Source organism: Eimeria mitis, genomic scaffold (assembly GCF_000499745.2).
Source record: "Eimeria mitis Houghton genomic scaffold, Emh_scaff6534, whole genome shotgun sequence".
NCBI lineage: Eukaryota > Apicomplexa > Conoidasida > Eucoccidiorida > Eimeriidae > Eimeria > Eimeria mitis.
The window spans coordinates 403-654 of record NW_013574685.1 but is presented as its reverse complement, the minus strand read 5'-3'; positions in this window follow the sequence as shown (position 1 = coordinate 654).

Genomic DNA, 252 nt, shown 5'->3' with positions numbered 1-252 from the left:
GGGGGGGGGGGGGCCCCCGCAGCAGCGTTTGGGGGCCCCTGTTGTTGTTTTGTTTTATATATATTTGTTTTATTTTTATTTTTATAAATAAATTAATATTTTTGTTTTTTTATTTTATTTTTGCTGTGCAGAAACACACGGGGCCCCCTGCCTCTTCTTCTCTGTTTCAGTATATCACCCTAAACCCTAAACCCTAAACCCTAAACCCTAAACCCTAAACCCTCGTTGAAACCCCCACATTGCAGCCCCATG